Source organism: Lactuca serriola, chromosome 8 (assembly GCF_051521515.1).
Source record: "Lactuca serriola cultivar US96UC23 chromosome 8, Lser_US96UC23_V15, whole genome shotgun sequence".
NCBI classification, from domain to species: domain Eukaryota; kingdom Viridiplantae; phylum Streptophyta; class Magnoliopsida; order Asterales; family Asteraceae; genus Lactuca; species Lactuca serriola.
In genome coordinates, this window is record NC_136415.1 from 180,707,419 (window position 1) to 180,731,735 (window position 24,317).

The window sequence follows — 24,317 nt, forward strand, 5'->3', positions numbered from 1 at the left end:
CTAAAACTGATCAAATCCTTAGCCCTAACTAGCATGTGATTCATAGATTCATAAATCAGATCATATCAGATAACATGTATGGGTATTTTGGGAGAAACTTACTTGATCTCGGTCGATTGCATGCACCACACCCCTTTCTTGTATTAGAAAACTTGTTTTCTCCTTTTAAATCATTTTTTCAACTTTAAAAAAACCTTACCAAATCCTCAGTTTGAGTTTATACACACCCAAGAGTGTGTCCGAATCCCTCAAACCAAGGCGCTGATACCAACATGTAACGTCCTAAAAATAATACCATAAAATTTTGTTTTTAGTTTAATAAACCATTAATACATATCATTTCCACAAAACCAAAGTAATAAAGATTTATCATAACATCATCATATCAGAGTAAATCACAGAATGCGGAAACATCTGGTGTGTGCCCTACAATCATCCCAAACTCTTCCATTTGAAAACTAAAGTACCTGCAACATAAACTGAAAACCGTAAGCACAAAGCTTAGTGAGTTCCCCAAGATACCACATACCATACATACAAAAATCACATAATGGGCTGCCGCCCGGTCTCGAGTCCAACTCGGCCTCGGTCCCCGCCTGACATTGAGCCCCGCTCGAATTACAGATTTGTCAATCACTAGGCATCGCCTGTCATTGGGTGTTGCTCGATACACATACAATCATATAACCATATAATCATATAAACATACCCTCTTACTAGCACATGCAATAATCACAAAGACCATAGCATACCATACAGTCGTCGAGCCTCGCCAAACAAGCATAAAATACATACTGGTAACTAGCATACAATATACTTATCAGGCCCTGCCTGGCATCGGGCCTTGCCCGGTAAGCATCCATTACATAACACATGCAAGATTCATGCAGACATCTACCATCCTAACATATAAACTAGGGGCCGGCATTGGTGCCTTCAACTCGCCAAACTCAGTGAGGAGACTCACCTTGCACTTCTGAATCCCGTCGATAAATCTCTGGCTGCTAGCCAGCTAAAATCCCCGTGCTATCAATCACAAGCTAATCATCCATCAATAATCAGATCCGACCCATACTAAGTGTCCAAACCAGGGTAAAAGACCTTTTTACCTTCTTCATAACTTGGCACAAAGCCAAGGCCATCAACAATCCAATAGCCCAATCCTAATTAGCCACCCAAGGCCCAAATCATGGCCTAAATTTCCAAATTAGGCCCAAATCCCATAGTGGGCCTCTATAAATAAATATATATCCAAAACCTGATGGCCCGACAAGGCCCAAAGGAACTAAGCCCAAAATATGGCCCAAACCAAAGCCCAAACACCGAAAACCTATCCTGCTGAGTATGCGGGCCGTACTCAGCTTGTACGTTAAGCGTAATGGCTTAAGGGCTTGTACGATGCACGTATAGGCTTGTATGCCTAGCGTACTCCTCCATTCAGCCCAAACTCATTTTTTGTCACAACTAGAAAATTTTGTGCCTTGTAACTACAACACTTATGTCAACTATGAATCAAAAACATGAAAGCATGCATGATGCTTACTCTATGACAACAGAATTTCAATCAAACACCACATACAAGCATTGCAAATAGTCAACAAGCAATTGGAAACCCTAGAAGTTCTTGTTTAGATCCATTTTGGACTAGGACTTCCTTATTGGGCCCGATGGACCAATAAGCTTCCAATTTGACTATCTTGAGCTTAGAACTCTTAAATGGGCTCTAATTGGACCCACTTCCATTTTGGGCCATATTGGGCCTAGAATGAAATAAATTATTTAAATGAACCATATTGGGCCATAATTAACCTAATTTAGCCCTAATAGGTCATAAAAATCACATTTATATTTATTTGAACCAAACCTCACTTAACATAACCATGAAAAAGGCTTAAGCATACAAGACCCAATCTTTTTCTTTTTCCTCTCCAAATCTCGGCCCAAGCCCAACCCAAAGAATGAAGAGTTGACTTGTGAGACTGCCACCTCATTTATACATCACATACCTCCATGCATGGACCAACATGCATCTAAGTTAGTTATCTCAACACTCTCTCTCTTCTTCTTCTTGATTCTCGGCCGAGAGCATCCCAAACACACACACTTCATCCAATTTTCTTAAACAAACTCTCTTAAAGAACATCCTCACTTTTCTTCATCAAATTTTCGAGAATCAAGAGCTTTTCAAAGAGACTTTCCACCAAAAATCATCATCTAAGGTAAGTTGATGTTAGATCCATAAGCTAGCTATTTCCTTTCATTCAAGAATCATCTCTTAATTCATCCAAACTTATGATCTAGCACTTTGGAAGCATCCAAGTTCGAGATCCTCAAAGAAAGGTTGCTAGGATCGAATTCTTCTCATCTTTTCCTTCCAAAACCGAAACCACACCCAAGGTGAGTTCCATACCCCCTTTCTTTTTGGTTTTATGAGTTTTTAGGGGGGGGGAATACAAGAAAATGTGTAGATCTATGTGTAAATGTATGCTATGTGTGATTTTATGCATGTTTGTGTGTGATATCATGTGTTGTGATGAAAATGTTATCCAAAAAGTATGTAAAAACCGAGATCTAAAACATAGGGAAGGAAATAAACATAACTTAAACTATTTTACCCTAATCAAGTCAAGAAAAATAACTCATATGGTTAGGATGAACATGCTTGGACATAAAACCCATTTTTGGGCTTAAATTGTTAAAAAAAAAAAAAAAAAAAAAAAAAACCCTAAGGGCCCAAACCGACAAATTATAGTTTTTGGAGGGTCAAAAGAGTCCAAACAGTTTCTATAATAATTTTTCTGAAACAAAACATTTTTGAAGGACTAAAAATGTAAATTTTACACTTAATGGGCTAAACTTGGGCTTTTCGGCCCAATAAGCCTCAATATGCGAGATTTTTAAGTTTGAGGGGCTGAAAAGGAAGTTTTCTGTAAAACAGGGGATTTAAAGTGTATTAAAACCATTTCAAAGGTCAAAAAAAAATTTCAAATTCAAAAAGGATCAAAAATGTAAAAATTTTCTATTTTGGGCCAAAACTGTAAAAGTTGCGAAAATGGGGGTTCTAACCGAGAAAACTTCATTCTGGAAGGACTTAAGCTGTTTACAAATCAGATTTGGGCTAAAAATGTCTTTTCAACAAGTTATGATACTAAAGTGTCAAGAAAAATGGTTTAAGGACTAAAATGGAAATTCTTTTATATAAAGGACTAAAAGTGTTAACTTCATAAAAGAAGGGTTGTGAAAAGGTAAAATTCTTACTTTTAAACAAACAAATCCCTTAAGACAAAATACGAGATCCACGACTACCGGCGAAACGTAATAACAAATACACTTTCAACAACCAATATCGTTACCAAACGAATTGATTCGGTCTCGAATCAATAACAAAACCAAAAATCAATAAACCGTATTACTTCAATAAACACGCGATAACTACGAGGAGTCAATATTCAATCTTTGGGCTTGAAAGTCTCAAATCGTGCTTGTTGGGCCTTGCTAGCCCAATAACATGATCTTTGGGCCCGAAGGGGACGCGCTTACATGTTAATGGGCCTTCTATGACATAACTCCATGTTAAAGGACTTTCAATAGCACTATTGTGTTGTTGGGCCCCAAGAGCCCATTAGTACTGCTAGCGAAGTCGAGAAGTCAAATGCGAGTCAGGCCAAGCGCCTTTCGCATTCCCGATAGCCTTGAATGACTTATGGAAATAAAGGAGGCTTCTTACCCTCCTTTCTCCTCAGTTGTGGGGCTATGAGAAAACGAGTAAGCAGATTCGTGACGTTAAACAAGAGAAGTCAGGGTGGTTGGATTATGTGAGTAGTATGGACGACGCCTCAAGGATCGTTCATAATTTTTAGTTATAAACTAGTCATTTTCAATAATGCGTGATTGTAACAACTCACAACCCTTAATTAATCCAATGTCACCTGGGTAATCAAAAACAATCGTCGTATTGGTATAATAATAATGTAATTTATGCATTGGGAAAACATCGGGTTTTCCCGGGGAGTTCAACATTTTAACCTATGTAATGTATACAAAGTTCAACAATTATTCATGTTTTCAAAATCGACAAGCATATTTACGGATCTTCACACTTTTTATAAACAATACTCTTTTCAGAAAATATCGGATTTTCTGGGTTTTCAAACTTCATAAAAATCATTTTCCATAACATTACTTATGAACTCACCAACATTTCATATGTTGACCGTTTTCAAAATAACTTGTATTCTCAAGTAACAGGTAAACAGAAGAATATGTATCAAGTTATATCATGGTGTTTTGCTTAGATTAATGATCAAACGGTTTATGTTATGGAATTGTAATGTTTAAAACAATGTACTGAATGTAAACAATATCAGTTGTAATATTTCAATGCATGGTGATGAATGATGTTATGATTCATGTATAATCATTGTGATGGTATTCAATTAAGTCACAAGAGCCCTCGGACGTTTCCGCCGTCTGGTTCGGGGGTGTGACATTTTTCTTTCTTAATCCATTAGAACATTGATCCAAAACATAGATCTGACTTCCTTAGGATGGATAGTCACATAGAGTTGCTAACTTTACATTCATGCATGACTAAATGAAGCTCTTAAAGCTCAAAAGGACTTATTGGGTGATTTAATACATGTATGAGACCCTAAACCTCATAAAGCTTGCACCTTTATGCATAAAAACACCCCCATAACAAACTCAAATCTATAAGAATAAGTCCTTCAAGCATCTTAACTCATCAATCAACCGAAAAACGGACCCAAAAACATGAAAATCAAGACAAGAGGAGATCTAAGCATTAACAAGTCAAGATTTAAACTTGATACCTTTAGGAGCTTGCAAAGTGATGAATGATTATGAATCTCTAAGTTCCCCACCAAGCTATGAACCTTCCTCCTTCTTCAATCTCTTTAAAAAAAATGAGCAAAACAACACCAAATTCTCCTCAAGAGCTCAAAAGCACATCAATGGAGGCTAAAGGACGATTTCTAGGGTTTTGGGTGCTTGGAGGCTAGTAAAGAGGCCAGCCCTAAAGACTTAAGATGCTTAAATAGGGTATATACACTTAAAATTAGGGTTTTCACTATTCCTCGTACGCCCCACGTAATACTTGTACCCCAACATATGATTCTTCGCAATCTTAATCCCCCATTCGCAGTACACTAAGTGTATACCACATTATGCCTCGCATACTATCCTTCACACCAATACGCCCCACGTACGACTGTTCACTATTTGGATAAAACCGAATTGTCTAATTGGACAATTTGGATTGGACTATTTGGTTCGGATATTCGGATTTTTGGATTGGTTTTCAACAAAACCAAATTATTATTTTGGATTTCGGATTGATTTCGGTTTATAAAATAAGAATCAAATAGTCCAAAAAAAACCGAATAACAATTTGTTATGTATTTATTTTCAACATATCTATAATTATTTATTAATTTTATAATTTTTTGAAATAAGTTCAAAAGGTTTTACCTAATAAAGGACATTAATATGTACTTTCTCTCAAAAGTTTTTTATCTATTAAATAATAAACTATAATATGTCTTCTTAGTGGTTGTTTATAAATTTTAAATCACAAGTAAATAATGTTTTTTTGCTTGTTGTGTAAAATTAGATGATATTATAATTCTATGTCCTTTTAAAATGTTATGGTTTTTGAAAACCGAATTATATAAACCGATCCAACCGAATGGTAATTGGATCGGATCAGATCGTATTTGAATTTAGTTTGGACTATTTGGATCCATATTTTGAAAACTGAAATCAATTTGGATTTACTTAATTGGATCGGATCAAACCGATCCTTCCAAACGGACACCCCTAGCCCCACGTACTCCATAGGTACGCCCCCATGTACTAGAGTCCCTAAAACACTCCGAAGGCCATAACTTTTTCGTTATAAATATGATTCTGACGATCCTTATATCCATGAAAAGGTAACGAGAAGCTCTACGCTTTCATCAACTCATACCTGCCATAAAATTTCCTGAACAAGAATCCAATCTCCATAAAATCCGAACTGACACATTACCGGAATACCCCTTGGCCCCAAAATACAAACCGAACACGTGGATCATCCAAATACATCACCCGCCTCCAAATGAGTCTAGATCTCAATTCTTCAAAGGTCCTAAGCCTGCTAATACCCGATCTTTGACCACTTCCCCGAAATAAGAACGATTCGTAACAGGGGGTTACAAGGTGATCCTTGAGCTTTGTTTCAACAAGCAACACTCCCCATCCTCTTTGTGTACACTTTCCGGATCTTGTAAGTCCTCAAGTTCCAAACTTTATGACTCCGTATGCTTAGATCTAGATTTTCTTATGCTTTTCTTCATGTTTAGGCTAGTTGGAGTGTCGAGGTTCCATAAAGTTGCCAACTTTATGGATCCCCAGAGTCCCTTTATACTTGGAAGTGATGGATATAGAGTTTGATTAAGTTTTGAATTCTTGCATGACATCTTGGCCCCATTTTACACTATTTTGACCTAGATTTTGCTCAAGACATGCATTGGACATGTATGTCTATAAAGCTACGATTTTTATGATCTTTTGGGAGTATGGAAGCATTCTGGAAATTTTGGATAAATGGGGAAAAGGATTAAGAGCTTAATAGATTAAGCTGGTCAGGACAGTCCCTACGGCGTGGAGGTTTAGTCGCCATGTAGTGGCGTTTGGCAAAATTTCGTCTATTTTGTCTTATTATCCCCACAACGTGGCATAAGCTTGTCCACATCGTGACGACTAGCTGTTGACTTTTGATCGTCGACAGTTGACTTTGACCAAGTTTGACTTTAGGTCAAATTGAGGAATTTGGGATGTAGTTTAAGACTTTATCCTTGTTTGTTGTATAGGTGACCCGTAGAGCCGATATTTGGATTTGTGATCAGTTTGGCTATCTTCTAGACTTCGAGGTGAGTTTTCTCATTGTACTCGTGGGTCGAAGGCATTAATGTCAGCCCACTAGATTGTGTTATGTATAGGATGTTGCTATGTTGTAGTGATACTGTTACATTGGTAGATTTGTATAATTACCTGTACTTTTTGGTTATTGATTACTGTTTGTATATGTCGACATCATGTGATTGGGTTAAAACGGTATTGCTTTGTGTTGTGAGCCAACATACATGGGAGCGGTCTAGGTATATGTTGCAGAATTAGGAGCGTTCCAGCTTTGTGTTGTAGTCTCAGGATAGTGTGGTTGGGTTGAGGTGGTACCTTTTGTGTTGTAGGCCAACATACGTGGGAGCAATCCATCTATATGTTGCAGGCTCAGGAGTGGTCCAATTTTATGTTGTAGGCTCGGGGGCGATCCAGTCTTGTGTTGTAAGCCCGATGTACATGTATTGTATATGTATTGTTGTGTGTGATATTTTGGAGGACTCACTAAGCTTTGACTTATAGTTGTTGATTTTATGTTTTCAGGTACTTCTGATGATCGTGGGAAGGCGAATGCGTGATCATACACATCCTCCTATTGTTTTATGTTTTGAGAGATTGACTTGATATTCTGATTTTTTTGGGATATGATTTGAAAACAATGGTTGTTTATCTATGGTTTATTGTGGAAATGTTTTTATAAAAATGAAAACTTTTATCATGGTTTTTGGGATGTTACAATGTAGAACTCGACAAACAAGTCTTTCTAACCACATATTAGCCATGCGTTGATTGTAAGTATGAGATTTGTGGTTACATCAGACCCTCTCCACATCAAGCATTAAAAATATGTTGTGCCCTCAAGTCGTCTCTTTCGCACAAAGTCCTTTTGGAAACAACTTAATGCAACCAGGGAAACTATCAATCTCCACTACAAGGTAATGCTCATAAAATATGGTGCTTGAGATAGATGGGATATAAGCCACTAATATCTTCATGGTATTACCACCATATGGACCAACACTCAAGGAGCATAACACTTTTACTATTGTTGTAAAATATCCATCTTTAATCTTACGAGACATTGTCTGACGTTGACGTTGATGTTGCCTATCGCTCTCTCCTCTTGAATGTGATCTCTTCCTTGGTCCAGTAACCACAATCCAGAATTGTCTAACATATTTTTAACCATATGTGGCAATACGATCCTTTTTCCAAATGTAGCCAATAAGTTGTTGGGACAGATGTTGCAACTATTTTTAATTTTATAAACATTACATGTTCTTTGTGAAAACGTTATTCACAAAAATTAGGATAATTTAGTTAAGGTGTATATATGAGGTTTATGACCGGTCCAAGGAAAGTTCTTGAACAATTTTATCTCCCCTTTAATCTCGTTCACTAATTTCTCTCTGCCCCCGTCTCTTTGAGTATATATCATGAATTGGAAAAAAAAAAAAATTATGAACAGAAATAAGCGGATTCTCTTCTTCACCAGTGATATCCATCGCTAACATAAACTAAAGCACTGTAAGTTTATAATTCTCCATACTCTGTTTCAGTTCTTGCTCGAACAACATCAAACAGAGACTTAACTGTTGGATGATCACAACTCAATTCTTTATGATTACACATAATTTCCTTATTACAGTGTTGAGCTCCATGGTTTTCGTTCATAAACGTATAGCAGCACTGTGTTTAACTATAATTTGACAGAACAATTTCTGACATCTTATCATGATATGTGTCTTCAATCCTGTTTCTAATTGATTGTTGACAGAAAAAATGGAAGAAGAAAGAACAACTGGCGTCGTTAGCAGGTTCGTAGGAGGATTAAACATCAGCATAAGACGATTCTTGTTTCGAGTAATATCATGTGGTCCAATCCCAGAACACGTCGCCTTCATCATGGATGGAAACCGAAGATTTGCAAAAAAATGGAAGCTCGAAGAAGGTGCAGGCCACAAAGCCGGATTCCTAGCACTCATGTCGCTGCTAAAATACTGCTACGAGATGGGAGTGAAGTACGTCACCGTTTACGCATTCAGCCTCGATAACTTCAACAGACGCCCAGATGAAGTCCAATACGTAATGGATCTAATGCACGAAAAGATCCAAGGGTTTTTAAAAGAATTAGATATGGTGAATCGGTATGGAATCCGAGTGTTGTTTATTGGGGATCTGAATCGGCTTTCTGATCCAGTGAGAATAGCGGCGGAGAAGGCCATGGAAGCGACGGCTATGAACAAGAAAACTTATCTTTTGGTATGTGTGGCATATACTTCGTCGCATGAAATCCGGCGTTCTATTTATGAAGCTTGCGAGGAGAAAAGTCGCCGGAAAGTTGGGGAAGAGGAGGAGGTGATCAAAGTGGTGGATTTGGAGAAGAAGATGTATATGGGGGTGGCGCCGGATCCTGATATTCTGGTGAGGAGCTCCGGCGAGACACGGCTGAGCAACTTTTTGCTGTGGCAGACCAGTAACAGTTTGTTGTATTCTCCGAAGGCGTTGTGGCCGGAGATGGGGTTGCGACATGTTGTTTGGGCGATCTTGAAATACCAAAAGAATTATTTCTATTTGGAGAAGAAAAAGAAGGAGGCTTGATTTATGAAGTTGTTGCTGCTATTATTATTATTATTATTATTTCTAGTAAATTAATTAATATGGTTCCTATTCTCCATAAATAAATCTACCTTTTTTGGTATATGATGTAATTTGCAACTTTTATATGCCCAAAAGTGTCTTATAATAAGGTGTTTAAGTTTTAAGTAATTTTACTATGTTTAGGTTTGTAAGACGTTTCATCAATTTATGCCCAAAAATCGCTTACATTCTAATGTTGTTAATGGATCTTGTGTTTTAAACTTGTGGAGTTATAACATATTTTCCTTCGTCCTTAGCAAGCATAGTTGTGTTTTGGTTAATCTAGTTCACTACTTCCAAATATAGATAGTGGCGAAGTCGCGTCAAAATAAATGGGTATCCTCTACAAAAAAAAAAATCCACATAATATACAATAAGAAAAAAAAATTACACTATTGAAAATTTTTTGAAGGGCATCACAGGCTACCCCGAGATATATATTAGATCCACCCATGAATATAGGACAATACTAAAGTCACCCATAGGTTGATTAAAGTCCAAAACTTATGATGGGAAGGAATATAGTCAAGAAAAATATCAAAGGTGTGTTTTGTTGGTAGGAAATGATTGAAATTCGATGGAAAATGATTCTAATTTCCTCGAATTCATGTGTTTTTGTTGGACTTAGAAGGAGGAAATGAATTCGTAAATGAAATAAACTTTCTATCATGCAGATTCCTTCCAAAGTTTGATGAAAACATTTACTTCTCATCAAGGAAAATGACAAATTACGAAAACATCCCCGTTACTTATCAAAAAACCAATACTCACCACTATTGCTACAGGCCACCAACAGTCACTATCACCACTACCACCACTACCACCGCCACTGCCACCACTACCATCGCCACCGTTACCATCGCCGCCACCACCATCTTCGTCACCGCCGTTACCACCACCATCACATACCATTACCATCGTCGCCGCCACCTCCAACGCCAACAACACCACCGTCGCCGTTACCACCACTGTCGCCATCACCACCGCCACTACCGCTGCCACCACCACCGTTATCATCACCCACCACCACTACCACCGTCACCATCAAACAGGATATGGAATTGGATTCAAATTCTAAATCGTATCAATCCACCCTGTTGGGAGTTAAGCTAAGCTTAGGTGAGGATGTTGGATGAGTTTTGGAATTAGCGCAAACTGGTCCCTATCATTTTTGGCGTGGGTCTTTCGTTGTTTTTCTATTTTCAACATAAAACATGAACCGTAACCGAACCGAAAAACCGAAGATTTAACCGGTTTGGTTACCTAAACTGGAAAATTCAAAAATACCAGTTTGGTTAACCTGAAAATCGGTTCGGTTTTTCGGTTTTCGGATATTTTGAAAACCCCTACTTAGGAGTTAGGACTACCCAAAAACAAACAATCATTTCTTCTTATCCCGTGTTAGCATCACATCTCATGTAGATGGATTCAAATTCATGGATGTATTCTCCCACCCTAAAATGTATATTGGGACAATTGGTGATAATGTAAAAGGGTATTTTGATGAAAATTGGCGGGTAGAAACTTATGACAAAAAGGCATTTAACATCTTGTCTCAAGTAGCGATCTTGCCCTTGTTCTCCATGTGGCGTTGTTTTTTCATGTGGTCCGACCAATTTGAGGCATGGCCTCCGAGTTCGATTGCTACTACCTTGACTTTGAGATTATTGAGGATTTTGCAGATATCAAACACGTGTTCTAACGGTTCTAATCAACCTAATAAAATCATCGGGACTTGTCTTTATTTTAAATTTCAGGATATCCAAATAAACACACAAATGGGAAAATTAATTTTCATGATATAGGATAGTAGCGACTTTAATGGCCTCCATGTCTATTGCCAAATAGGTTGCATCTTTTCTCCTTTCCATCTCAGACATGTGAAAGATAACATAGACTGTATTCTCAAACATGTTACCTTGAATTTGGTGGTTAGCAAAAGAAAAATACATTGTGATATCGAACACCAACTAATGATGGTTCTCTAACATTAAAATATACAAACATAGGTTGACTTATGACAAATTTTGTCGCTTACATAGATAGAGTCACCAGAACCAATTAAATCACTCTCCACATTAATGCCTCTAAATATCAACCCTCTTTCGCCACAACTTACAAGTACCTCATGCTACTTGATATGATCTGGTCCTAAATTGCACCTTCCAAACCAAACTTGTTTAAAATGCCTCAATATACCATATATAAAGTCGACTTCAAGAACTTCCGCTTTCAGTCTCACATAAATTTCATACCAAAAACTTTATTCGCTACATCAAGGTTCACTCATCTCAAACTTTCCTTTAAAATGTTTTTGTATACCAACCCTCAAAAACCAAGAACACAACCAAGGTCCAAAAACAAGACAACTCATTTATATACTTTTGCTACAAGTAACAAGAAAGGAATATATATATATATATATATATATATATATATATATATATATATATATATATATATATATATATATATATATCATTCAACACACTACATTCATTCCAAAATTTAGTTCCTTCAAATGTTTTTATCAAAACAAATCATTGTACAAGATAGAAGATAAAATTGAGTTCAATATTTGACTTACATTTTTGAAAAATAAGAGGAAAAGTTATATTTTAATACCTATAATTTCGAACAACCAAAAAGTATCACATAATTATATGTGTGAAATGATGAATGAACAAGCTCTTCAAAGAGGCCAAAAAATGAGTTCTTTGGTTGAAAGCCAAAATCATATCATGAAGGTATGTGTAGACGGGGTCGATTACAGAAAACCCGACCATTGGCTTTCAAAAATGTTGTTATTGCTAAACTTAATCCCCCCTAAATAAGGAAAATACTAGTTGCCAAATATCATTTTGAACTACAAATCAAAACAAAAATCCTCCTTAATAAATGAAGATTTTTTTGCCACATGTCAATCTTTTATGAGTTTTGACACTTATCATTTTGTGGTATTTTTGAAATAAATATTATGAACTTGTCAATTTTTGGTTTATTTCAATTTTAAAAATTAAACTCGTATACTTATATATGTAAAATATTAAATATCATATATTTGATATTGAATTGCAATAAATACATTTCTCACTTTCTTATTTTAAAGTTGTACATTAAAAAATATTTTCTGTTTAGACTTTAATGTTTAATCTTTTTTTAAATCAACTCGTACAATACACGGGTCAAACACCTAGTATATATTATATAAATTTAGTTAAAAGTTGAAAATATGAAACTTGATTAATTGGGGTTTTGAACCCACTCACCTTGCCTTAGTGACAACATGGCCAAAAAGAATCTTGTGGCTATTAATGCAAAAGCAACAGGAAAGACTCAAAAAAATCAATATTAGTAATAGTGAAAGGTAAAACCAAAATTCATAATCTATCTCTTCTAATAAATAAACCAAATTATGCCACATGTCTATTTTCTAATGTCCATTTTGCCACTTTCCATCATTCTAATCTTCATTATGCCACCTGTCATCATTTTAACCCATCTTATAATCGTTTTTGCAATTCATATCCGGTTTTATAGATGTTTAAATTCAAATTAGAATCTCCTATAATTAACAAATGTGTTATCTTAAAATTTAATTCAAATTTATCATTCTTATCTAAAGAAACATTCTATACTTAAATCGTGTAACTGAATACGAATCCCAAAAAATCAGGCCTACATAATAGTATTTACCTTTTTACATCAAAAAAAACCTTTTGACTCTCATTAGATTTATCTCAATCGTCCCTTTTCTATATTTCTCAGTGTCTTCGTTTCGTTTTCTTCACGTCTGCTACCACGATAACACATTTACGTCTTCTACCACGATAACACAAAGACAAACAACAACATGTTAGTACTTTGATGTTTCGTTTTTTATGTTAATAATATTTATCATTATAGTTTTTATTCATATTTTCATTAAAGCATTTGTACTTTGAATGTATAAAGAATAGTTAGCATTTAAAGAATAGTTAGCATTTAAATAACATACAATAATTTCTTTACCTGTACAATCAAATTTGACTACAAAGTTTCAATTTCTTTGCTTTAAACTCCAATTTCACAAGCCATGTGAAAGTACAAAAATTATTTTAAGTAAATAGCATTGTACTTTCACATGAGTTTAGATAAGATTGAACTACTTTTTAATAAATAGCTTTCTTTTTGCTTCACTTTAAATGTTCAAATATGAAAAAAAAAATATCATTAAGTGTCAGCGTGCAATAACACACTTCTACAAAGTACGTTGCAATTTTGATAGATTCTTGAAGTTGGAAAATCCAATAAAATAGCAATGTACTTCAAAAGTTCATTGCTATAATTTATACTAAGCAAACCTGTCAATATTTAGAATATTCAAAACACGAAGAAAAACTAATAAAACAAAATAGTTTACATCCTACTTTTATTATAGTTGTATATTTGTGTAGAAAAGGTACCAATCATACAAAGACAATTTATGTAGTTTTGGGTTTAACAGGGACCAATTATGTATATTACGTGATGTGTGTACCAATTTTGTAGTTTTAAGTTTAACATGGACCAATCACACAACTCAATTTATGTATAGTTTTAAGTTTAATACGGACAAATTATTAATATTGTATGATGTGTCCCAATTTTGTATATTTCACTTTAAATGGTCAAGTATGGATGTTTTTCTATCATTAAGAGTCATGTTGAGAAGATCATTGTACAAATTGCCACTTTTATGTCTTCCGGGTAAAAATACCAAATAGCAAGTAAACGTATAATATGAAAAAATTACCAAAAAATGGGTAGCCTGTTGGTCACTACTTCCCAAGTACCTCACCTTTTACAATTAAAGTAAAAAAGAAAAATGGCACCCGGTGTCTATGGATATTTTTTAAAACTAGCTTCTATGCATACATTAATGACCAAATTGTCACGCTTTTGTGAACTATAGCAATGTACCTTGAAAGTACATTGCTTATTAGAGTATTAAGACATCTTTTCAAAAAACATCGTTGTAATAGGAAAAAATGAAACTTTACGTTAATCTAAATACATTTTTAACAAGGGCGTTGCTATTTTTATGCCATTTGTATATACTATAAAATATTTATTTGTTATTTTTACCGGAAAAAAAAAACTTTTTAAAAATGTCTTATTTTCTGGAAAATTAAAAAAAAAAAATCCTTTTTATTACATAAATCCAAAAATATATTGTAACTAGCTAATATTCTTATACTACAATACTTTATCCATAATCAAATTACCTTTTTATGCATTATGATATTTTTGAAGTATAGAATTATTTTTGATTGACAAATACAATATAGCAATTATTAAATAAAAAGGGTATAACTAGGAAAACAAGTGTTAGGAATCTTACAAGCTTCTTTCTGCTGTCCTTGAAGGCATTTCCTAGGCCTGCAACACTCGAGTCAATAGCCAATCTCTATTGGCAAATCTTTTTTAACTAGGTGTGAAATCTGTGTATTACACGAGTTTATTAAAAGAAAGTTTTGGTAACCACAAAGACCATGTTCATAAAAAAATAAGTAATGATTGAGTTTGTGACCTTTTGGTAAACCGCATGGACTATTTATGTAATTTGGTCCTAATTAATCTATACTAATAAAATTAGTTAATATGAATTCACAAACGGAATGTACTATCTACATTAATATACATATACATTAATTAATATATTAATAGAAAGAGGAATTAAAAAATAGAAAGTTAATATATACATTAATTAATATATTTATAAAATTAATTAATATGAGATGGTATTTACTAGGTGAGATTTGAATAAAAAAGAAAAAAAAAACTATAAAAATGAAAAGCGGATATTAAATAATTTAAAAAAATCTAAAAAATGACAAGTGTCAAAATGGAGGAGAATATGACACGTGGCAAAATCATTCTTATTTATTAGGGTGGATAATCCATGTGTAACATTACTAAGATTTCCTACATAATAGTAAGACAACATTTATTGGTGTGAATGGCTTGATTATAAAAATTTAAATAACGCACAGAACAATTCACACAACTGATGAATTAAACATAATAAGAGCATGAGAAAAGCAACTCTCATACAACTTTTTATCACAAATTTGAAATTTCATACAACTTTTCTAAACGTTTTTTTACAATATTTTTAAAGTTTTTTTTTATAAAAAGTCCAACATAAAAAATCGGCTTACTACACGTATGCATAAAGATTATAACGAACTCTCCAATAATTTGGAATACCAAGCTAAAAATAAATTAAAAAAGCAAAATTCCAAATTTTCAGAAGATACAGGAGACAAACTTAGGATTCAATATTGCACCGCAATGAAAGCTTAACTACTTAGATACTACTTGTGAAAGCTATTCAACCCCAGACGTTATACATCTTCTCCAAAATAATTACCCTAATTTTTTACCTGTTGTTTATCGGAGCTTCATCGATGAATCTTATCCCAAAATTTTCGCCACTTAAGACAAAAATCAAACCACAACGCAGCCACCCATTGTTACTTTATAAGCTTTTGAAGGGAGTTCGATCTCCTTGCAGTTATCCTTCTTCTCTATTAAGAAATCGGAACCGTATGCCTTAATTTTCAATTTCACGTCTAAGTGTAACATATAATTTAGTCCCTGTAGTTTTAAGTTCTATCATCTTCGTCCCTCTGTTTCTTTTGAACGCAGGGCAATCCATGTTTTTTTAGATTTATTATTCTTTTTTTGGACATATAAATATGCTTCATTTTATAATTTTTTTGTTAATGTTGAATTAAATAAAATTATTTAATTTTTCTATCCATTTTAAATATTATTTATACATAATCATTATATATATATATATATATATATATATAATCATTTTAAATATTATTTATACTTATTGAATATTATGTTTATTTTACTTTTCATATTAATTTGTCTTTTCTTAGAATCCAAATTAGGCTACAATATTTTGTTGACATTTAATATATTTTTTAGATACAATAATTATAAATATACAACTGTGGTTTTCACGGGTTATAAACTAGTTATTTTATAAATTATACTCACCGCCAAGGACTCGACCCTCTTTTTTGGCTTTTTTGGAACCATGTCTCGAGACACGGAAACAATGTAATGTCCTTGCAATAGATCTGTTGCATCCTAATTAATTAATTAATTAAAAAATTAATGTCTAATGAAAAACGACATAAATGCGATAATTAGTAATGTATTATCATTGATTTTTTTTATTATAACATCGTATTTTTATTTCTCCTATTTACAACATTGTTGAAAAATCTACACAATTTGTAACGTTCATTTAAATACAAATGAAATTTTCATTGCTATAACCGAATAAATTTTTGAAAGTATAATGCCCTAATATATATATATATATATATATATATATATATATATATATATATATATATGTATCTCTCTCTGTGTGTGTGTGTGTTGATTGCATGTTTAGGGTTAGGTTGAGGCGGTCCTGCTTTGTGTTGAAGGCCAACAGACTCAGGACGACCCAGAAAGACTACAGGCCCATCGGGGCGTATCAGTCAGGACGAAGGTCCGTAGAACGGTCCATACAGGCTAAAGCCCGAGAGGGCGGACCAGGCATGCTAAAGGTTTTGAGAGTGGGCCAAACAGACTGAAGGCTCGGTGAGGACGGTCCAGTCATACTGCAGACTCTATACGCATGCAGTTTGTTATGATATGATATGATATGATATGGTTATGGTTTGTATGGCGTTGGTATTTAGGGGGAACTCACTAAGCTTAGGGCTTACAGTTTTGGATTTTGCTTCAGGTATTTCGGATGATCACGGGAAGGTGAATGCTTGATCTTGCACCTCCTCGCATTTTATGATTTTGATTTTTGGGAAACTCTTATATGAAACTATTTTGAAAACATTTTGTAATAAATAATGGTTTTTGGATGCTTGAAATTTTTTTTAATTTTCATGAATTTTATGGATGTTACATTGTATCATGTATCTTTTTGTCTGTGTAGATGATTTAATTCTTACCGACGATCAGGAATCAATCATCTCTAATTTTATGAATCTTTTTAATTAAGAGTTTGCCATAAAGGATCTGGAGGATTTTAATTACTTTCTTTGTTTGGAAGTAAGCTACACTGTTGATGGCCTGTTCTGTAAGGACCCAAAAATCATGGGTAAAATTTTCATTTTAATATAGTCAAAACATAGATATCATTTAATCTAAACATCCAAAACATTATTAATTAAAACATTTATCAGAGTCCATCCCAAAATCATTCAATGCGGAAAATATGTGTGCACTATGATCAATCCGAGCCCTTCTTTTCCAAACCGATGATACCTGAAACAATAAACCAAAACTGTAAGCATGAGAATTAGTAAGTTCCCCAGAGCATACCCCACACAATCCACATAACCACATAATCAACATTAGCTATAACAGCAACATAAACCATATCAATCACATAACCATGCATATAAACATATACGGATGTCGTGGGCTCCCCCCATGGTCTTACTCCAGTATGTCATGGGCTCCACCCATGGTCTTACACCTAAGTGTCATGCCCCCCCCCCCCATGGTCTTCAATAAGAAAGCCATGGGCTCTCTACATGGTCTTACATCCAAAATGTCATGGGCTCCCCCATGGTCTATAATAGGAAAGTCGTGGGCTCTCCACATGGTCTTACATCCAAGTGTGATGGGCTCCCCCATGGTCTTTAATAAGAAAGCCATGGGCTCTCCACATGGTCTTACATCCGGTGCCATGGGCTCCCCCATGGTCTTCCATGCAACAATCACAAAGACAGCTAGCATAACACATACCCCATAGTCAATAGCATACCACATATACATGCATACCATACATATCAGTAGTAAATCTACAATAAATACTACAACTAGCTGAATGGGCCGGCCTTGGTGCCTTAGACCCATTTATATGGTGAGGAGACTCACCTGCCACTACTGTAGTCCCGCGAATAAAACTCTAGTTGCTGGATGATAGATTCCCAAACTGTCAACACCAAACAATACCCAATTAATAATAGGGTTCTAAGCCCAAGGTCCAACTCACACTCCGGAAGGCCCAATAGACAAGTAATGGCCCAAATCCCAACATATGGCCCAATTTTCCAAATTTGGCCCGAACCTCTCCATGGACTTACTTTAAGGCCCAACCAATTATTCTAGTCCAAACAATTAGCATTCTGGTGGCCCAAGAGCTAATAATCCTCAATGCCCAATTATGGCCCACATATGGCTCAATTTTCCTAATGGGTCCCAAGCCTCTCTAATGGGTCTTATCCTAAAGTCCAATAATTTTCGTAGTCCGTACATATGCTCCCAATTGGCCCACCAAGGCCCATAGCAGCTTAGACCAATAAATGGCCCAATAAGAATCCAAACCTGTAACACCGTAAATTTCAAAACAATTCTTCATTTAAAATAATCATTTTATTTTAAGAAACACTTGTTTAAAATCTCATTCATAATCGAATTACAAAACATAACTCCATTTTCACTTGCATAGAAAACCAGGATCCTCCAAAACATGACTCTTTCTCTGGTGTGTACAATCAAGCCGGCGCCATCCCGTGATACTGAAAGAAACCTGAAAAACATCACACAAAACACTGTAAGCACGAAGCTTAGTGAGTTCCCCAAAATACCACACACATAACACATATTATCCACTCGAGGCTATAACTCTATGGGTCCGTGCACCCAAACTCTGTGAACCCTCAGGTTCTAACTGTGTGAACCTTCCGGTTCTAATTCTAGGAACCCTCCGGTTCCAACTCTGTAAACATGCACAACATAAATCACATAGAAATAATGCAGTACAACACATAACATACATAGCATACAAATGCTCTGTCACATAACTCTGGTTACCTACTCAAGGTAAAGTATAGTGAGAAGACTCACCTGGTAAGCAGGAAGCAGATATCCCCACACTTAAATCTCAAACTCGCCACCGCCTAACACGTAAGGCAAATACTCTCATGAATATAACTATCAAGACTAGAATCAATCCTCTCAAGGCACCCTCTTAAGGGTAAAAGACTATTCTACCCCTCTCCTGGCCCAAAGGCCACATCGCTGACCGAACCCTAAAAGTCAACGGTCAACTCTTGGTCAAAGTCAAAGTCCTCAGTCAAAGTCAACCCCTGACTGACTCTACTCGCCGAGTTCCCATAATCAGAACTTCACTCAATCCGCGACCTAACTCGCCGAGTCACCCCGAGACTCGCCGAGTCCAACAACTCTAAGTCCACTCGCACACAACTCACCGAGTCATCCCTTGACTCACCGATTCTCGACTCAACCAGGGAATATCGGGACTCTTCGACAAGACTCGCCGAGTCCAAGAACAGACTCGCCGAGTCTAAGGCTATCATCAACCTACTCGCCGAGTTGTTCATACAACTCGCCGAGTTCCAGGCCATCTTCATCCAACTCGCCGAGTCCCAGCTCATCTTCAAGCAACTCGTCGAGTACACCCATGTGACTCGCCGAGTACCACCGGTCTGAAACCATTCAGAAGCATTCCAGGCCATGCAATTGTTCCAAAACATAGATCTAGCCTCCTACCACTCATCCATCACGTAAAGTGGCAAACTTTACGTGAATCCAAACAGATCTAGGCCATTTGCACATTGGGCTAGGGTTTGGGACATGCAAGCTTCACTAAGCACTCCAACCCAGGGACTTTCATGCTCTCTGATTCTTCTCCCTTCCAGATCTAAGGTAGCAACCTCAGATCTAACCTCTAGACTTCCCATTACATCCATAGACAAGTTCCCACAAACCCCAAAATGAAGAACAACATAACAACAGCCCAAGAACGAGATATTACCTCCAAGAGATGCCCCAACTGCAATGTAATTCGAATCCAAGCAAAGCCCCTTGCTCCAAGCCTTCAATCTCCCAAAATTCCTTCAAAAATTACTTCTCCAAGCTCCAATCCACTCAACAATGGTGCTTCTCCGCGATTTAGGGTTTTCTGGGGCTCAAGGGGTGATAAAGAGGCTGGGAGGAAAACATAATGTTCTTTATATAGGGCTCAACCCCGAGAATTAGGGTTTTCTCCACTCAGCGCCTACTCGTCGAGTCCATTACACTGACTCGTCGAGTCGGCCACTTAACACGCGACCAAGTCGCGACTCTACTCGCCGAGTCCACACATGGACTCGCCAAGTTGCTCTTTCCCCATTTACTCTTTTAGCCCTTCACTCTACTCTTGATATTTCGGGATGTTACAAAACCCAAATAGGTTTTTTCAAATAAAATCACGATTAGGGTTAAGTGTTCCTACTTAACCCATTAATGACTTAATCCATTAAGTCCATTACACCACTAGACCAACTTACTCGGGCATAACTCAAAACTCCAAACCCCCGACAAATCCAAAATACATATTCTCAAAATTAGGGTTTTCTAAACCCTAATTAGGGTTTTCAACCAAATCAAAAACCAATTAATCCAATAGTTCTATTTTTACATTAATTAAAGTCTAATCTAGTCGGGTACCACCCACTACCACCTCGGGTAGTGGTGGTCACATTCTTGGGTCAACACAACACCAAAAGCACTCCAAACATTAATCCAAAGGTACCCGATAGTCCACATCCACCTAAGATGGTGGCTACCAGTAGCGGTGACGAGTTCTCTTCGTTTTTTCCTGGCCAAGCAAAGATGTATACAACATTAACCCAAGAAATAAATTGATAAACACCCAACCACCCTCCCCACGGCGGCTATGGCAGCAAAAGGTGCTAAAATACGGTCAATGGGTGGCAGCCACCACCTCACGGTGGTGGTGGCGGGTCTTCCTTGGTTTCCAGTCGAGAAAACCCACACACACCCTCATACATATGATCTAAACATGTGAACATCTCCCAATCAGCCACCTTGGGTGGCAGACGACGACCAGTAGCGACCTAAGGCCACCGGCAACCACAGTCGGCGTTCACGATGTCGGGTTCATAGAAAAACGAAGAAAAAGGATAGAAGGGTGGCAATAGACCTTACCGAGAGCCTTCTGTCGTGCACGATCCATGCCCCGCCGGTCACAGTCTTCTGCTTCATCTCGATAGCCTCTCCAGTTGTTTGACTCTGACGGTTCTAGATGGTTTATCTGGATGCCACGACGTTTCCGGCAGCAGAGATATGGGTGGCGGTGCTCGGCGATAGGTAGCAGCGGACCTGGTGGTGTTCGGACTCAACAAAGTCGGAGGCTGAGAAGGCTCCTCAAGTGGTGGCAGTTGGAGAAAATACTTTAGGGTTAGGGCAGTAGCGGAGCTAGATGGGGCATTGATTCCCAAAAAATTGTTTTATGTATATAAAAAAATATTTGTAAACATGTTTTATGTTATTGACCCCCAGCTTAAGATATTATACCATGTTTTTTAATGTTTGTGATATGATAACTACATAGAAGATATATTGATAATGTTTGTACCCCCATATCAAAATTCATGGCTCCGCCACTGAGTTAGGGTTAGATGGTGCGACGGGAGGGAACGAATATCACATTAAATTCATGCTCCTTCCAAACTTCCATTCACTTTTGTCACATCTAGTCCCTCCCCGCCAGATCTTCTTCAAACTAAGCCCCGAAATTTACCCATTAGTCCCTGCCCCAAAAATCTATTCAATCTAAGTCCATAATTTACCAATTATACCCTGCCTTCTGAAATTCCTTTCATAATAAATCCACTACTTACCAAACACCCCCTGTCTTCTAAAAATCTTTACGAGACACATCATGAATTTACACTTTGACCCCTAAAAGTCTAAAATATATCATTTCGGCTCCCCGAAACCACTCTCCACTAAATATTATTGGTTTTAGGGCCATTAAATGAAACATCCCAAAAATACAACCCAAAAATTTTTGTTTGAAAACATTACTAAACCATAATATCGAATATCATAAGATAAAAACTAGGGATCGTGTATCCCAAAATGTCATAATAAATGTATCAAATCAAAACTAGTGTCACGATCATATCAAAATATTAGAGTCTAACTCCCAGGCTAAAATGGTGGTGTGTGCCATGCCATCATCCCGAGCCCTTCCCCTTGCTAGCTGAAGTACCTAAAACCAAAACTGAAACTGTAAGCACGAAGCTTAGCGAGTTCCCCCAAACTACCACATATCATACAATGCACATATATCAAATAACATAACTCCGGGATAATTCCCACTTCATCGGGACGAATCCCGACATCGGCTTACCCGACATCGGAGTCCTATCCGGCATCGGGTTCACCCCCGGCATCCGGCCGCACTAGGCATCGCGCACACCCCGACATCGGGCTTACCCCGGCACATACGTAACTACTATAGATCGGGCTTACCCCGAAATACATAATACACAACATAATGACTAACATGCATCGGGCTTGCCCCGGCATCGAGCTTACCCAGGAATACATAACATGCAACATATTTATATCTACTACCTCGGGCTTGCCCGGCATCGGACCGGAGTCCGGAACACATAACACATAAACATGCATGAATCACAAAGACATCAAGCATACATAACTACTTCTCGGGACCACCCCAACATCGGACCGCAGTCCGGAACTACTGCTATCTAAACGGGCCGACATTATGGCTGTAGACTCGTTCCTACTAGAAGAAAAACTCACCTCGTAAGGCTGACTGCTGAAATGTTGATCGGAGACTGTCTAACTGCTGCTCCGGTAACTACCCAACTACAATTACCAAAAGACACTTAATCAAACACTGATAACTAATCTTAGGGTAAAATGACTATTTTACCCCCTGGTCAATTCAATAACCCGACTCTACTCGCCGAGTTTATCCACAACTCGATGAGTTCCCCTTCTTTAGTGATATCATGCCAACCTTCAACCGACTCGCCGAGTTATATGAACAACTCGTCGAGTCTGTTCTTACGGGTAAGGAGAGTGCCTTGGACTCGCTGAGTCAGGGCGTAGACTCGTCGAGTCCCTCTACACTCAGATCCATGTATTAGCTCCCGAGTCCTCTCCCATCTGCTGGGTCCTCACTCCAATCACTGAACAGACTTGCTACTACTGAACTGGAAATCTAAGACTCGCGACCTGACCCGTCGAGTCAGAAGAACGACTCACCGAATCCTTTGCATGCAGTTTCTATTCAGTCGGTTCCAATCAGCTTTAGTTCATCCAATTCATAGATCTGAGTTTATGGGACTATCTGAACACGTAAAGTTGCTAACTTTACGTGTATCTAAGAGGCAATGAAGCAATAACACTCAAACTTGGCTATTATGGGGGGTTACTTGACTAGAACAAAGCCATGGCTGCCAAAAGGTGGCCTTCATGAGCTCCTAGAGCCCAAGAGAGACTAGATCCGTAATATGGCTTGGTTACCAAGCTTCATCACTAGGGATTTGGGGTTTTTGAGCTCAAAACCATCAATTTAGGGACAAACTAGATCTAGTAGCACAATAATCAAGATGAAAGCTTTATTACCAGAATATGTAACAAATGATCACTAGACTTTGGATCTCATTATTCTCCTCTGGACTTTCTTGCCTTCCTTCTCTTCTACAACTCCAAAATTGCACAAAACACTCAAACTAGGAAAGGATCACTCAATCTTAACAATGGAGAGCTAGGGTTTACAGAGAGAATGTTCTAGAGTTGCTGGAGGCTGGGATGGGGGGCCATAATGACGTTTAAATAGGGTACACAACCTGAAAGTTAGGGCTTCATCTAGACTAGCAGACTCGTCGAGTCAGGAATATGGACTCGTCGTGTCACCACGCCAACTT

The 24,317-nt window shown here is 37.0% G+C and overlaps 1 long non-coding RNA gene and 1 pseudogene across 3 annotated transcripts; one reads left to right on the plus strand and one right to left on the minus strand.

The window, feature by feature from the left end:
- The first annotated feature begins 8,244 nt into the window (after positions 1 to 8,244).
- Positions 8,245 to 9,669, plus strand: LOC145069184 (dehydrodolichyl diphosphate synthase 6 pseudogene; annotated as a pseudogene). The gene is made up of 2 exons (XR_013689360.1): positions 8,245 to 8,427; positions 8,678 to 9,669. The product of XR_013689360.1 is annotated as a dehydrodolichyl diphosphate synthase 6 pseudogene (transcript).
- Positions 9,670 to 12,900: 3,231 nt separating this feature from the next.
- Positions 12,901 to 16,135, minus strand: LOC145071407 (uncharacterized). Of its 2 annotated transcripts, XR_013690444.1 has the most exons (4): positions 15,948 to 16,135; positions 14,903 to 15,002; positions 13,237 to 13,362; positions 12,901 to 13,022 (listed from the first exon to the last, which is right to left on the minus strand). It is a non-coding gene; the product is annotated as an uncharacterized LOC145071407 (long non-coding RNA). The 2 variants fall into 2 exon arrangements; XR_013690443.1 differs by lacking the exon at positions 12,901 to 13,022 and having other exon boundaries at positions 13,124 to 13,362; positions 15,948 to 16,130.
- Positions 16,136 to 24,317: the final 8,182 nt, after the last annotated feature.